The sequence below is a fragment of the Halichoerus grypus genome, chromosome 5 (genome assembly GCF_964656455.1).
Source record: "Halichoerus grypus chromosome 5, mHalGry1.hap1.1, whole genome shotgun sequence".
Lineage (NCBI taxonomy): Eukaryota > Metazoa > Chordata > Mammalia > Carnivora > Phocidae > Halichoerus > Halichoerus grypus.
This window is the reverse complement of record NC_135716.1, coordinates 116,151,220-116,166,588: the sequence shown is the minus strand read 5'-3', so window position 1 is coordinate 116,166,588 and position 15,369 is coordinate 116,151,220. Positions and strand designations below refer to the sequence as shown.

Genomic DNA, 15,369 nt, shown 5'->3' with positions numbered 1-15,369 from the left:
GGAGGTAGAGTGTCCGCCTTATTCTCTGGTACCAGTGTTACATAAATGCTGTCTCTTATTATTATTATTACCACTATTATTATTACCACTGACAGGAGGGCATAGTCTAGCATATAGACCGCTTTGAGGTGGTGGCCAGCTCTATTTGCCACTTGAGTGTCTATGTGCATGCGTTTTGTCAGACGTGCTGGCACCCTTCTTTCTCCATGGCCGTGGATTAGCACATTTAATCCCATGGCTGGGACTTCTTGCACACATCCCAGGTTCCTCTGTGAAGTGTTTGCCATGGCACTGAGCCGCTCACAGAGTGTTCTTCTGTGCAAGGGGCCGTGTGCTGTTCGCAACACAGGCTCCACGAAGGAGGTCCCGTGATTCATTTTCATCTCTTCGCCAGTCACCTTGCCCCCATGCCAGGGCTGGGAAGCAATGAGCTGGAGGTTTGTGCCATGAGCAGATCTGAATCACGGGAGAGAATATGAAGGAAAGCGAGCAGCTTAAAAATACTCCATAGGAAAGAAATGGTAAGCAACATGGTTTCTTTTGAACTTTCCCAATTCAACCTCTAGAAAAGGTGTCATAAACCTCTGCAGGAGTGACTAAGAGCTGGGACAGAGGCGAGTTTGTTACAGACGTCCCCGTAACTCCAGGAGCAAATCTCTTTTTTCCCCTCCTAAATAACTCCAGAACATTACATGGCATTAACAAGTTTCCCAGGACAGGAACTTCTAGTTTATTACTTGCTCACATTGTCATCAGAAATTAATTTTGTCCCTGAAAGACAAATTGGCTGGTAGCTTATGAAGTTAAATGGAAAGAACAAGTGCGCATCTGTTTCTTCTGCATTTTGTCTCCTTGGTGTCTTACATATAAATGAATCAGAGTGTTCAAACTTAAATTAAGATCTTTGGCTAGATAAACAGTTAAAACTGGTTCCCATAGCTACCTCTCACACATAGCTGTGATTGCATTATAATCCCCTAGTAATCAGCTCTAAATGAAAGAAAGATGATAAGGGTGCTCTTTTCAGTTTTCAGTACTGATTTTTATTAGCTCTCAATCAGTCCGGGACTGCTCTGTCTTTCATCACATTGTGGTAGTGTTTGTAGAATCATTAGAGTAATAAAGTGTAAATCTTACTGAGGTGCATTTTTCTTGAGGTGTTTTATATAAGGAAAACTCTGAAGATTACACTGGCTGGTACAAGAAAGATTTGTTTCTGAGACGAAAGTAAGAATGTAATGTATGCTATATTCATTTATTCCTTACCCGAGTCAAAACCTAATGAATTATCCAGCCTAGGTGAGCCAACCACCACAAAAACCTCTTGGACTTAGGCGGCCAAGTATTACCATAATATAGATTTGCATGCATTTACCCACTTCCTAATTTGCCTTGTTATCCTTCTCCAACACTCTTCCAGTGTAAAGCCCTCACATTACAAACGCATTACCCACAAAACCGCAAGCTTTGCTATTCCCAATGTGATTTCTTTAGCAAACCAGTGTAATCCAATAAAACATCATGTTTCACCAACATTGAAGTATTTATTGCGGAATAAATTTCAGCTTAAAAAAGTTCCCTCGCCCCCCTTTCTTCTCATATATCACAGACTGACTGGTCTTCTCAGCTTCATTTGGGTCAGAGACCGCTGAGCGGGGCAAAGTGGCAACTGGAGTCAAGGGTTCTCTGATGCCTCCCTGCATTTGTTCTAGATTTTTCTAGGCCCATCCCAGAGGTGGTAGCATGGAAAGGAACTTACACTGACTTTCTCCAAGTGTTGTAGGATTTTTCACAGATTTTGCAGGTGTGCTACACATTTGCAATTAACAGAATACTTAATCCTGATGTGCCTTTTCTTTCCCATAGACTTTATTATAGCTGGAATATGTTACAATGCATCATACTCTACGATACCTATAAAAATGTCTGCTTGTTTTAAATGTTGGATTTTATGCATTTTATGTTTATATTAGGCCGAAAGTGTCCCTATATTTTAGTGATAGACATTTACGCTCATCCACAGGGTAAGAAACAATATAATGTAGCAGTATGTAGTCTCTGAAAGAGTTTATAGAAGTGTGGTGGTTTTATATTTAATTTTAAGTTACTAATTTTTAAGGAAAGGTTTTGCTTGAGATAAGTATTACGGTTTCCATGCCCACATGGTGATAATGTGCATCTTTGCAACCAGCAGAGTGTTTGTAAGATTCAGGTACCCAGAGTCAGGTGGTGGCATTGTGAAGATTTTTCTCTACCCATCTTTTTGGCTTATATCATTATATGTAAAGATGTGTGTAGGATTTGACCTGCAGATAGAATTTTTAGAGAACAGGAAGGAGAAATCCCTTGATTAAGGTGGTTCTAGATGATAAAAGAAATCTTGTTTTCTGAGCTCTTTTTTACCCTTAGATAGTCCTGAGAGAGACCTCATACTTTATTTACTATTTATGTTTAAAAATATAAAAGCCCGAATTCAAGCACTGGTTCCCTCTCTCTTTTTTCTTTTTTAAAAGAAAGCAAATAAAATATTTTGCTGATGATGGCGTTTTTCGTATGTTTTCGCATGTTGGTACTTAAATGCGGTATGTCTGGGAGATGTTGCTATTTTACACCACACGCACAAGAAAGAGTAAATTGTAGGTCCTGATTATCAACAGATAACAAGACATACTGTATATAAATAAATGCTCGGCATCAAAACCCATTATTGGATTAGCTATATAATCATGTCTCAGGCTGTAAGTCTGTGCTGACAAATGAACACTTTTCATTTGGCTCAAGGTCCTCATCAGCAACGGAACTAATTTTACATTCTCACCCATTAAGTGAATAAGATGTGGAAAAAGCTGTCTGCTTTTTGAAGTGTAAATTTGCTGCTCCCGGCTGCGCAGACCAAAGCGCTTTTGAAGCAGGCAAATGAGATCATCTCTAGGGACATGCGAACCTCACAGAGTTTAGGTCATTTCTGTCGAAGGGACGGGGTGTGTGTATGCACATTCCCCAACGTTCTTATGATTTGGGTGGACGCGTACATTGGGCCAAGTGGGTGTTCTTTGGTGTGGATGATGAACGCTTTGTTTAAGCCTGAGAAAACTGGGAGCACAGTCTTCATCTTCTCCAGAAACCAAGGATCCATGGGATGTGCGTAGAGACTGAGGCGGAACAATCAGGGGTTGGCACGTGAGATAGGATTCTTAGCCCTCTGCCGCCCTCAAGACAGAGCAACAGAGCCTCTGAGTCTCTAGTTCAGAAGCCCCTGGTAGGCCTGGGCAACTCCACAGAGACATCAAGATAAAAGACTTTGGTAGTGCTGGGTTGCTGGCGATGAGATGTGCTGGAAGAGGGGAACTCCCTCCTTCAGCCAGACCGAGTGATTTTAAATACTCTATATGCTGACGGCTCCACATTCCTATCTCGAGCCCGGATTTCTCCTTTGATTCTTATATGTAGCTGCCTGTGTGGCCGATCTACGTGGATGGCTCACATACCTCAACTTAACGCAGCCCAAATGAAACCAAAACACGTCTCTCCCCCAATTCCTCCTCCTCTCACAAATTGTAGCCCCATCTTCCTTCTTGCTCAAGCTGGAAACTTAAGAGTTGTCCTGAAAAAGAAAAAGAAAAAGAAAAAGAAAAAGAAAAAGAAAAAAAGAGTCACCCTTGATTCATCCCTTTCCCTCACCAATGAAATACAGTGAAGGGGGAGGAAATCGGAGGGAGAGATGAAGCACGAGAGACTATGGACTCTGAGAAACAAACAGGGTTTTAGAGGGGCGGGGGGTGGGAGGATGGGTTAGCCCGATGATGGGTATTAAGGAGGGCACGTACTGCATGGAGCACTGGGTGTTATACGAAAACAGTGGATCATGGATCACCACATTAAAAACTAATGATGTATTGTATGGTGACTAACATAACATAATAAAATTTAAAAAATTAAAAAAAAATAAAGGGAGGTCTGTGTAAATAAAAAAAATAAGGTTTGAGAAGCAAAAAGTAAATAAATAAATAAAGTTTGAGGAAAAAGAAAAAAAAAGAAATACAATCTATCAGCCATCATGCTAGTTTTATCAACAAAATACATCCGAAATCTCCTTGGACCTCTGGACCAGGCAAACATCACCAGCGACAGTGACACCGGCCTGCCAGCTTGCTTCTCTACTTCGACCCTAACTCCATCTTCCCTCCACTCATAACAGGCAGAGCAGAGCATAAATCTTTAAAAGTTCCTGTTATGGGTTGAGTTCTGTCCCCCTCCCCATTCATATGCTGAAGTTTTAACACAGTACTTCAGATGTGTCCTTCTTTAGAAATGGAGGAATTGCAGACATAGTAGGTAAGATGAGGTCAGTCATATTGGAGTAGGGGGGACGCCTAGCCTCTACAATGGGAGTCCTTATAGAAAGAATGCCGCGTGGAGAGAAAAAGATGCACCTGGAGTGAAGATGATGTGAAGACCCAAGGAGAGCGCCATCTGTAAGGAATGCCAAGATCGCCAGCAAACCACCAGAAGCTAGCAGAGAGGCCTTGAACAGATTGGCCCTCACAGCCCTCACCAGGAACCAGCCCCACTGATATCTGATGTCAGACTTCCAGCCTCTGGAGCTTGGGAGACAACATGTTTTTGTTGTATGAGCCACGCAGTCTATGGTACTTTGTGACGGCAGCTGTAACGGGCTGACGTGGTGTGGAGTCATGTCCCTTTACTACTTAAAGCCTTAGATGGCTTCTTGTTTTATTCAGATTCCAATTCAAAGTCCACATCCAGACCTATAAAACTCTTCATGTGGGCCTTGCCCACTACCCCGGTCTCATCTCCTGCCAGTTCTTCCCTCATCATTTTCAGCCACGTCAGGCTCTTGCCCTTCCCACGGACTTTGCACATGCTGTGCCTTGTGCTTGGAGTGCTTGCCTCCTCTTCCTTCCCCTTTTGCATGGCTATACCTTATCCTCCAGGTCTTAACTTACCTGTCACCCCTCCCCTCTCTGCTGTTATTCTCTGCCTTTGCCCCAGTTTTTCTTTTATAATTACTTAATCATAGTATGTATTTCCTTCATATTTCTAGGTACTTTCTTCTTTTGGTCTAGGCTATAGGGTCCAGGAGATCATGTCAGCCTGGCTCCTCATGGTGTTTATTGCCAGTCCTAACATAATGCCTGATACATACCTGGGTGTTCAATAAATATTTGTTCAGTGAATGAGTGAATGAAAGATGCTCAGAGAGGCACCTCTCCCAAAGTCTTATGTCTGGTGAAATGTGTTTCACATAAGACTTTCTCCCCTTGTTACTGCTTGGAAAAGGATGATTCTCTCATGGGGAGCATCTGTTGGCTTGTACCTAAGTTGGAAATGTCTAGGTCACTTTATATTCTCAAGATTACATCTAGGATTGGTGAACCTGATTGAGAATTGAGATGGAGGGATACCACAGGCAAAATGGCCAGTGGGTCAGATCTCTGCCCATTAATTGCACTGTGAGATTTGTGAATCTTCTCCCAGAAAGATCATTGCCTTGGCAGACCAAAGAATATAATGCTGTATAGAAATACTCCATGAACTCAGCTTTTGCCAAGTTGAAAAATAAGAAGTTGTGTGGGTGAGTGTGGGAGAGATTGCTAGCTGTCCACCAAAATCTGTTCTCCTTTCTCCCTGGGCACATAACTAAATTACATTTCCCAGCCTCCCTTGCAATTAGGTGTGGTCATGCGACTGAGTTTGCTCTCATGGTATATGAGAAGAAGTGAAGGATGCTGTTTTCAGACCCAGCCTGCTGTAAATCTCCCTTGTGTATTGTCCATGATCTTTCTTCTCCGGTTTGTGGGGCTGTCAATGCCCGGGGCAAGCCTAGAAGCCATGGCTGAAAATGTAAAACCACTGTCAGCTTTAGTCTCTGATGACCATGTGGGGAAGACCCTCTGCAGAGACCTGAATTGAATAGGCAATCCCAGCAAGCAGTTTGTATGAAGCTACTGACATTCCGGGGTCTCTCTAACTGCAGACTTACCCACCCTAAGAATGTCATGGTACCTTCCTGAAGAAGCTGACACTCAGGAGAGGGGTGAAACCAGCAAAAATAATGGTGGCTAAAGGAGGAGGGAAGTGAATGAACTGTTAGAACTGACTCAAGCAGGAGTCTTCTCTCTCATGAGGTCCCGAGCCACAGGTAAAGGGATTTGGAAAGAAACAAGGTAACAACTGGTTCTTCCAAAGCTGCAAGCTGAGGGGGATCAACGGAAAGATGGTAGTTTGGAGTTGCCTACAGTGTTGTCTCCATAACTTTTGTCCCTCATCCCTGGACACCGCCACTCCAGATTAGTCCCCTCGTCCTTTCTGATTGTGACTCCTCTTGAGGGCATTGCAAAGACTTTGAAACCAACAATAGGAAGACAAAATTAAAACCAATAATAGGAACACAAAATATGTGAGGTGAGCACTGAAGACTTGGAAGGGGAAGAAAAGGGCAATTAAAAATTTTTTAAAAATATTTTCTTTATTCATTTGAGAGGGGGAGGAGAGAGAGACAGAGAGAGCACAAGCAGGGGGAGCAGCAGAGGGAGAGGGAAGAGCAGGCTCCCTGCAGAGCAGGGAGCCGGACGCGGGGCTCAATCCCAGGACCTGGAGATCATGATTTGCGCTGAAGGCAGATGCTTAACCATCTGAGCCACCCAGGCGCCCCTAAGGGCAAATAAATTTTGATTGACATTCAGATTCAGATGTGTGATTACCTTCTCAATGGTTATATCTGTGAGGAGGGTGGTGATTTTGTTTTATTGAGCTCTCCCAGCTTAGTACTTGGTAGGCCTTATGTATTTAACGAATGTTTGAGAAATGGATAAATACATTGTCTCATTTGAACCTCCTAAAATCTTTTGAGGAGATATGGTTTTATTGCAGACAGTCTTGTTTGTCTATTGGGGTCAAAACCATTCCTGTTCCATTTTTCCCCCTTCCAGTACAAGGAAGATTAGACTTTCCAGCCCTCATGTAGTTAAGTGGGGTCGTTGACTGGTTCTGGCCAAAAAAAAACGTGAGTAAAAGTGACATAGGAGGAAAGTCCACTCCAGGTTTTCTACGCTCCTATAGCCAATCCCAGGCCTTGTGTTGAAGAGGTGGAGCCCCTGTCGGCCTGGCCCTGACTGGCTTGCATGGGGCATGTAGTATGAGCAAGAAATAAGATTTCATTGGGTTAAGCCATAATATATATATATATATATATATATATATATATATATATATATATATATATAATACTCCAGCATAAGTTGGCCTATGTGAACTAACACATTTACCCAGCATTAACTTCCCCCTCTTCATTTTATGTGCATAGAAACTCAAATTCTGGCGGCGTCTGGGTGGCTTAGTTGGTTAAGCGTCTGCCTTTGGCTCAGGTCATGATCCAGGGTCCAGGGACCGAGCTCCAAGTTGTGCTCTCTGCTCAGCGGGGAGCCTGCTTCTCCCTCTGCCTGCCATTTTTCCTGCTCTCTCTCTCTGTCAAATAAATAAATAAATCTTAAAAAAAAAATGAAGAAGCTCAAAATCTGCTTCTGCTTTTCTTCTCTGGATGGCCATCTCCTTAGGGGCCAGTAGGCCTCTTCAAAGCTCAGGGGTGAAATGGGGATAGTCTAAGCTGATCACGGTTTCAGCCAGATCTCCTTAGCCTGTGATTACTTAGGGATAGGCATGTAAGCCAGGTCTGACCAATATGATGTCTGGGGAATTCTCCTGCGGATATTTTTGGAGAAAATGTTTCTCACATATAGACCAGGAGACAAGAACGCTCCCTTTTCATGCCTAGGGGCATTCTTTTGGGAGGACGTGAGGCTTGGAGCAGCTATAACCATCTTGTGGGGAGATGCCAACATGCTGATGGTGGCCAGCTGGAAAGAAGACGAATCTTCCTCAGGCTATCTTAGTTTAGTATTGTGTTCCTTGTACCTCAGAGCACCCAGACAGATTACCTCCATTTTTTTTTAAAGATTTTATTTATTTATTGGACAGAAAGGGAGAGAGAGAGAAAGCATGCACGTGCACAGCAGGGGGAGGGGCAGAGGGACAGGGAGAAGCAGGCTCCCCACTGAGCAAGGAGCCCAATGTGGGACTCGATCCCAGGAAGCTGGGATCATGACCCGAGCCGAAGGCAGACGCCTAACTGACTGAGCCACCCAGGGTCCCCAGATTACCTCCATTTTATTGAAGAGGAAAATGAAGCTCAGAGAGTATAAGTGATTATAGTGATTCACCCAAAGTCTCTTCTCTTATGAGTAGAATCAGGTCTTTTAACTCCAAGTCTTCTCTTTATACTGTTCAGGGGTCTGCAAATAGATTTTCTCTCATCTGCCAGACCAACTAATTGGGGATGGCCGCTTGGAGAGTTGTGTTGAGAAGGTTTTAAGATCACATCCAGCAAGATAAAGGGTTTTGGTTGATTAATAATTTCATGGGCAAAGGATAGAGAGGCAGAGTATTTTTTCTCCCATCCCTGTAGTATGTAGTGTTACTTCTGGATTAACTTTGCTGTAGGAAGAGTCATGTATTAGTTACTAACTGCTGAGTAACAAATTACCCCAAAATGTAGTGGCTTAAAAAAGCCAAATATCTACTATACAGAGTTTCTGCGGGCTATGGAAATATGGGTGTGGATTAGCTGAGTGTTTCTGTCTCGAAATGTCTCATGTGGTTGTAATCAAGCTGTCTTCTGGGACTGCAGTCTAATCTGTAGCCTCAGTTGGGGGGAGGGTCTGCTTCCAAGCTGACTTGTGTGGTTATTGGTAGGGTTCTCTTCCTCATGGATCCTAGGACTGAGGGCCTCAGTTGTCACAGGATGTGTCTCAAGCCCTTGCCATCCAGGCCTGATCATAGGGCGGCTCACCCATTGGTGACTGGCAAGTGAGGGAAGGTATCTAAGAAAAAAGACTTCGTGTAACTCACTCTTGGAAGTGATGTCTCATCATTTATGGGGAATTCCATTCATTAGAAGTGGGTCAATAAGTCCAGCCCATGCTCACGGGGAGGAGATTACACAGAGAAGGGAATATTTGGAGGCAGTCATTTTAGATGCTGCCTACTACTACAAGTGGCTAATAATAATAATAATGATAATGATAAAACATGTGAAGTTACTTTTTCTGTTACCATGTCTATAATTCTTGGGGTTAACTACTTTGCCTCGAAAACTGTGGTTTCTCTTCTCAAAGTTCTAATGTCTCTCTGTGAGTCCAAGCAATAGCAGGAACCACACAATAATAATGCCTTATGTCCCCTTTCCATGTCAAGGGCTTAAGTATATAATCATAGCAGTATTATTAATATTATTTCAATAATCAGTAATTATAAATAATAATAACAACAACAGCAGGAAAGAGTCTTACAGTGTGGTGAATGCCATTGGCATTTCTCTTCTTATTTTTTCCCCCAAATCCTGGGCACATCACATGTGTGCCTGTTTTGAAATCAAACATGACCAGTGCTCTCTCTCTGACTTTCTTGTCTCTCCCCAGGCAGGCTAAGACCCAGGGCTGCCTTTAAATCTGGCCTACCTCTGAGAATTTGCCTTTTGGTGGAAGGCCCAAGAAAAGAGAGAAGGGAAGCCATTCATTAGGGCAACGTCCTTTCTTTAGAGTTTGGTGCTTCCTTAGACACCAGACACACATTCTTGTGAGAGAAAGAGACTATTTCAGGGATTTGGGAAAATTTGAAAAGAACAGAAGTAGAATGGGTTAATGTTAATCAGAGAAGTTGAATGGTCGTGGGGTTTTTACTAGTCTAGCAGGGTGGATAAGACGAGAGAAGGAAAACTGGACTTTTAATAAAGGAAGGCAGATTAAATTAATCATGACAAGAAAATGAGCAAGAAATGCTTTGACATTGTTATTTAATAAGAAAAATGTGTAATTAACTGATAAAAATAGTTTTTGCAAGAAGCAGGCAGTTAAATAGTTTATGAAGCCAGCCAGGCCAAATCCTCAGCATCTCTGACTGTTAGCAATCAGAATGCTTTTTATACGGTGTCTTTCTTTGGAAACGCACAAGCCATCTTGCCACAGACATTACCTCATTTGCTTCCCAGCCTGACGAGTGCTTTATGGCTGAGCGCTGGTGGAGGAAGCAAGTGAGGTGGGAGAGATGAAGAAACTGAGGCACGGCGGGGGAGAGACTGGTTGCAGCATTTCCAGCAAGTTCCTGCGAATGGTACTTAGGTTTTCTCATTCCTAACCTCCTGCCCCTTCACTGGGTTTTGGGCATTAGCTAATGAATTTAAATGAAACAATTGCTGTCTCTTCCAAGAGCTGCGTAGAGGAACCCAGGGTATGTATTATGGCTGATATGATACTAGTCTTCCGAATGGGAGGTGGGGGTGGGAAGAGATCCTGGCATTTGCCATCTGGTAAGCCTGTCTTTAATCCTCAGTAAAGTAATGGAATGGAGACGAAGGAAAAAATGCATAAGAATCAAGAGCATAATGCCACCATGAGCAAGCAGCTGTCTGGATTTTTAAAGAGCAAATTCCATGAGACAAATTTAATTGCATTTTTTAATAGAATTAAAAAAAAAAAAAACCTCCACAACATTAGTGGGTGAAGGAAATGAAATGGATGCATCCGGAAATCTCACTTGAAAGATGAATTCAGCCGAGCTGGTTCTGAGCTCTGTCTCACTGATTGAAACCTGGCTGGAAGGCCACGTGAGCAGCCGGTGGGCGGCCGTGGACTGCTCGGGAGATGGTGGCCAGTGGCATGCTTCTGGCAGGCTCTGAGATGGGCTGCTATCTACAGAGCATCATTATTAATGACTTGCAGGAGGTGATGAGCAGAACATTAATTAAATGTGCACATGTGGCCAAGTGGGAAATTGGCGGCAAAAACACCAGAGAGGCAGGCGCATAATACCCAGGTACTTGTTTTTCAGCCTCTGCGATTTGGCCCGTGAGAAATGGCTTGACTGCTTCCCCCCCCCCCCCCCCCCCCCGTCTCCCTGCTGCCTTGGGTTTGAACTAGAGTCTTGCATGATGCCATGGAGGAAGTGGCAAGGGAGTCACCTTTGAGCAGGCTCACAAATCCCTTCCCAAACACCAGGGTCTGTACAAATTGCACCTCCAGCTCGATGCTCTGAAAAAAGGAAGCCTACAAAAATTAATATTGATATTAGCAGAGTCATGAAGCATCTGCCAAGCTGATTCTCAGCCGTCTCGCCCCATTTTGTGGCATGTTTACGTCTGCAAAGGGGAGAACGAGCAGGAGATGCAGGGGTGGGGAGGCGGCTCTTCTGAAGCACCTTCAGGGGAGCCCTTTGGCCCATCCCATACTCCCTAAGAGAAACCCGGTGGTCTGACTCCTGAATATAGTCAGGCACTTGAAATTAGGTGACTCACCCCCAAATCATAAAGAAAACCATGCTTACAAGTGAAGTTCAAGCATTACGTAGTTTTCACATTTAGTTCTCTCCTTAAGAGATAATTCCTAATAACTCCATTGGCTTGGCTGGTGGTTTTGTCACAACTGGGTCTTGGCACTGCCCCTATTGGAATTTATATTTATTTGAAAATGCCTCTGTTGTCAAGGTGCAAGGAATGGCTCTGGGAGAATGCAAGCTCCCTGATCGGCAATATCAAGTACTGTGTGTTCTAAGATGGGAGATTATCTTCTGTGTTTTATTTAATTTGAGAACTATTAGCCAAACTCTTTGTAGACAGGGAAAGTTTTGTAATGGTGACAGTGACACTGATCAACCCCATGCCATTCTGAAACTGTACTGTGGCTGGGGAGGCAGCCAGGCAAGTATTTAGGAAGAAGGATGAAGATGCTACCTCCTGCCACCATGCCAATAACAATAACGTGATCTCCAGTATTCACTGACTGCCCATGTGCATTATCTCATCTAACTCATACACTAATGCTATGGAGAGAAGTATTATTATTGTCCCTATTTAAAAAAAAAATGGATCCAGATTGGGGTGAAAGCTTCCAAAATGCAGAGTAAACCCCAGAGAACAAAGTCGATGGAAGGCAGACCTGCTCTGAGTCTCAAACCCATTGCTCTAACATGGAGACCATCACCCAACCTTGACCCACGGTTCCTTTGGCAGGGAATTTGATGCCCAGAGTAATGGATCTGGAGTCCAAGGCCAAGACAGTGACATATCACCTTTCAATTACCTGTTTACTATTTTTCTAGAGAAGAGGCTGAAATTTACATGAGGGATGGGCAGACATGAAGGGTCTCTAATGGCAACATCTGCCTTTTTCTACTCACAAGTCAGATGTGCGTAATTCACCCAGGAAAGCAAAAGTTCTGAGTTGGCTGGGCCCACCCTCCTGAGAAGGCACTTCAGTGGAAGGCACTCTGTTGTTACATAAGCATGCTCCCTTCTGAGTATCATTCCCCACCTCTGAGAACTTTCCTGAGTTATTTGTTCCAACGACATGCAGCATGCTTCCTTTGAGGACTTCTGATCTCTGAAATTTTCTTCCTATATTACATTCCTAGAGACTTTTTTAGGTCCGACTGTTATTTTAGAGCCTTCTTTAGGACCAATGCTCCAAATTGCTACCCTACTGGCTCTGCCAGAGTCATCTACCAACCTTTGACCCAGATGGCATTCCAGGATTGAACTGAGTGCACACACACTTTTAGATCAGAGCAAAGACTCTCTCAGTAGTGACCAACGTGCTTTTGGCCTCATGGCTATAATTGGATGATTTAGGTATCATACTGTGGGAAGATGAGCAGAGGTTTTTGTCCCAGGTGTCCAGCTGTAGATTGTATTTTGTGACGATACCCCATCCCACCTGTCTTCTAAAATGTGACTTTGCACTCTGACTTCAAGGAGGACTCCAATGCCCCTCCTTTGAAGCAGGGCTGTCCTTGTGACTTGTTTATAGCCGGTAGGACACAGTGGAAGCGCCACCACCTGACCTTCAACATTAGGCCAGAGAAGGCCTGAAGCTTCCCCAAGGCCTTCTTCTGAAACCTCTGGGGGTTAACATCCCCTAGCGGGGCTCTGAGCCCCCCTTGCTCTTCACCACAGTCTCTCCCTTTGTTATTCTTGGGGTCCCATAGCTAGGCCATTCCTTTTCCATTCCTTTTGCTTCCATTCCCTCCTGCTCATGATCTCCCTGAATTCCTGTTCTCCTGTCCACTCCCCTTCCATCGGGGTGGGTAGGGAAGATAAAAGGAAAGGGAATTCACATGTGTAGGGTCATTACCCTGTAGGCTGCTGTGCTGCCTGAGCGGTTACATATTATCTCCCAACAAGCCTCTGAGCCCAGTGGGATTGTTCCCATTTTTTTTCAGATGAGGAAACTGAGGCTCAAAGGAGTACAGTAACCTGCTGAAGTTCTCCCGGCAGGTAAGTGCTGGAGCTAGGTATGTTCCCAGAACTGTCTAATTCAAGAACCATTCTTTTGCCGTTGGTGGCATGACTTAGGGGAAAAAACAATTTATGGCCATAATCCTGATTCAGTTAACTGCCTAGCAAGCCATCCATCTGGTGTTCTTCTTCCACAATAAGGGTTTGATCATTCCCACAAATCCTCTGTTGTCTTTATAAAGTCCAGAGTTAAGCAAAGAAACAGCAGAGAGCAAAATCCTCAGGTTTTGTTATCAATGTAAACCCAAACCTCATGGTGTCTTGCAGTCAAGTTTCTCGTGAGCACAATGGATAAGTCTACATCTGGGAGGGCTGCATGTTACATTAGCGATGTAGGAACTTAAGGAAAAGAGTTTCCATCATAAGCTTAGAAACAGATCGTATCAGGATGGCAGTACCCAGCATATAGTAGGTGTCCAATAAATATTTCTTAAATAAATAATTATTAAAATGCCTACTTTTGCATTTGGGGGCATATCCAATGTTATGGTTTCTGCTGAATTTTGTGACTGTATATCCCACCTCATGTGTGTGCACGTGTGCATGTGTGTGTGTGTGTATGTGTGCATAGGGGGGTGAGGGTACGGAGGGTGGTCTAGCATAGTGTAAAAGTCCATATGACACCATGTGGACAAATCATGGGGCCATTCTGTAACTCAATGTGCTCCTTTACCAAGTAAAATTTGTAGTAAGAAGACCCCTCTGGCTCCCTCCTGCTCTAGGTATGACCATCGTGGTTCTCACGTTGAGAACTAGATATATGTTCATTAACTGGTAGCAGGAGTGTTGAGTATAATCATACAGTAGGGATTTTTAATCCAAACATTATTTATCCACTACTAATCAAAAATACAATGAAAGGATTTAAAAAAATAAAAAGCAAACTGAGAAACTGCTAGACTATAAAATAAGCTTTTTTTCTCTCTACTCTCACAGACTCATTCTAACATCTGGGGAATTTACAGGTGTTAAAAATGCCCCTGAAAGGAGTCTTTTTATTTCCTGGGGTGATGGAAATATATTGATAATTACAGGGAGAAATTAAGTTTTTTTTTTTTAGTAAAACAATTAAAACGGCCTAGCGTTTAAGTGAAGGAGAATGTAATTTTCCTTTATTTTATCTATCATTAAATTGATGTTACAAGCTATTAGAAGAGTTTAGTTTAGTCAAGACTAATTTTCAAATATAATCCATATTTATGTGGATCGTCAGAGAACAGGGTGGGAAAGCTCAGTGCCCGTGCACACATGTGTGTATGCATCCTATGGGGGTTTCTGTCTTTAAAAACCATGAAAACACATGCTGACAAAAGGGGCACAATGTGGAATTGGGAGAATATGGACATCTGAAGGGGCAATCCCTGCTTCCTGTTAAGAGGCAATTCTTGATTGAGTGGGAATATTCTACAAAATTTCTTCTTGTAAGTTGTAAGTGCATAACTGTAATGCATAACTGTAACATCTGAACACATCTGTGCAGATTTGCGCATTATAGTCAGGGATGTGCAGGATAGCCTTCATCTCTTCCCCGCGCCACGCTCAGTGACGTCACATTGGTCGTTTGAAATTGACTGTGATGGGAGTAGTGACACGATGGAAGTCAGCAAATGCTCAAATCAGGCTTCCCCTCCCCCAATCTGGTTGTAATTTAACTATAATCAGTGGTATGTATTTATCAACACACCACTGATCATAGTTCAGTAAAAGTTACAACAAAATTAATGGGACATTACGTTCATTATTGTTTGCAATGATAATTAAACATAAATTAAACATTCATATATGTAACCAGTTGCCCTTTACTGAGCACCACTCTATGTCAAGCCCTGTGCCTTTTATAGATTAGCTCTAGTCCTCACAGAACCCTGCAAGGTAGGTGTCACTGACTCTATCTGATAGGTGAAGAAATTGAGGCTCAAACTGAGACCCAGAAGAAATCACCTGTGGTAATATAGCTAGTTAATTGTTCAATCAGGATTTCAACCCAACACATTCCTCGTCTA

General features: G+C 43.2%; 1 long non-coding RNA gene across 2 annotated transcripts in view; it reads left to right on the top strand.

Moving 5' to 3' along the window:
- The first annotated feature begins 10,046 nt into the window (after positions 1–10,046).
- The window catches only part of LOC118523604 (uncharacterized), a 57,330-nt gene continuing 52,007 nt past the window's right edge, over positions 10,047–15,369 (top strand). For both annotated transcript variants that reach the window (XR_013447557.1, XR_004911197.2), the window contains exons 1-2: positions 10,047–10,188; positions 13,291–13,345. This is a non-coding gene — a long non-coding RNA (uncharacterized LOC118523604). The remainder of the gene's footprint in view (positions 10,189–13,290; positions 13,346–15,369) is intronic.